This window comes from Limulus polyphemus, unplaced genomic scaffold, assembly GCF_000517525.1.
Source record: "Limulus polyphemus unplaced genomic scaffold, Limulus_polyphemus-2.1.2 Scaffold1123, whole genome shotgun sequence".
NCBI lineage: Eukaryota > Metazoa > Arthropoda > Merostomata > Xiphosura > Limulidae > Limulus > Limulus polyphemus.
This window is the reverse complement of record NW_013666733.1, coordinates 327,694-329,372: the sequence shown is the minus strand read 5'-3', so window position 1 is coordinate 329,372 and position 1,679 is coordinate 327,694.

Here is a 1,679-nt window from a genome sequence, read left to right as displayed (position 1 = left end):
ATTATAACGCCCCCACGGCTGAAAGGGCGAGCATGTTTGGTGGGATGCGGATTCGAACACGCGACCCTCAGATTGTGAGTCGAGCGCCTTATCCACCTGGCCATGCCGGGCGCGCTGTTACTTTCAGCCTAATTTCATATTTTAAGATAAGGCGTCCCGCATGTTTCGAAACATGAGAGAGATTACGCTATATCATATTTTACGATCTACTTAAAGATATGTAAAGGGAAACCTAGTAAAAAAGAAGAAGATCACAATTCATCATTCATGATTACATATTTCACGACAATTCGGGACAGATATACCTTGGGGTGAGAGAGGGGGGCTTTCATAACCAGACGGCAGCCCGAGAAAGTCATACCTTTGCTTCTTGAAGAGAACACACCCGTCTCTGGTAGCCCATCTGTTCGGTTGTCGTCTCGATTGTAAAAGTGTTACATCTTTTCTGTTGTTTAGTTACTAATATATTTCAATGACTTCCGTCACCGACGTCTGATTTTGATAAGACATAGTGCTCGATTGTTCATCTTTAAATGCGGAGATTGAACCCCGAATTTTAGAGTTATAAGACCTCAAGCTATCGATTTCGAACGACGACATGACGCTTTGATAAAACTTTGGACACGGTTAGTATCGTTTCTGCTAAGAAGAATGAACGTAAACGTTTCATGTTAATTGATATGATACGGTACGCGTCTTTTACTCCAGTTTTTTTTTTTTCTTAAGACATAAAACTAAGATTACTCTGATTCCATGAGAGTTTCTGGAAGCAACTACTTTTGGTAGTGTAGTTTCAAAACTAAAACCTGAAAATATTCTGCTCAAAAGTCTGAACAAATATACGTAAAAACATAGATGCGTACAGTTGTGAAACAAATTGTAAATAAGACAGCACCAAGGACGACTAACAGGATACTAAATAATTAAAACCAACGTTCCATGTTCACATAATTTTATAAACGTAATTGAACGGCTTCCAGTTTGAAAAATACACTCCATATGTACAGTGTTTCAACATCGTCTGCAAGACATACTAATTTATACGTTTCTTCCTGGAACGTGATATTACATTGTTTTTTTTGTATTTACATAATTTCTCTATGTCTGCAGACTTATATCGCTAGAAACCGGGTTTCGATACCAGTGGTGGGAACAGCACAGATAGCCCTTTGTGTAGCTTTGTGCTTAACAACAACAACATGATTTCTCAGTCAACTTTTATATCACATCCCACCAAATATCAAAGCTTTGACTTCATGGCCCTTCATCTCTGTTTAATAATTTATTTTTATTTCTTTAATTTTATTATTTCTAATGATTCTCCGACATTTAGCCCCCCAGTGGCACAGCGGTATGTCTGCGAACTTCAAACAAACAAACTAAAACTCCGACATTTAAAGCAGTAAAATTACGAGATTGAGCTAAAATTGTAGTTTTTTTTCCCCACAAAAGTCTGTGTTGTGTTGTTTTACATGTTCTGCAATAGTCGAGTTTTCTATTTTATTATTTCTTACGCAGACTTTATGTTCCTGTAATCTGTATTTTAAATTACTTTTAGTTTGACCATTATAAATACTGCCACGTTCACATTCTATGTTGTAAATCCCAGTTTTATCTTCGAATTCTACTTTATCCTCAGTATTCCCCAATATTTGAATTTCGCGCAAAGCTACACGAGG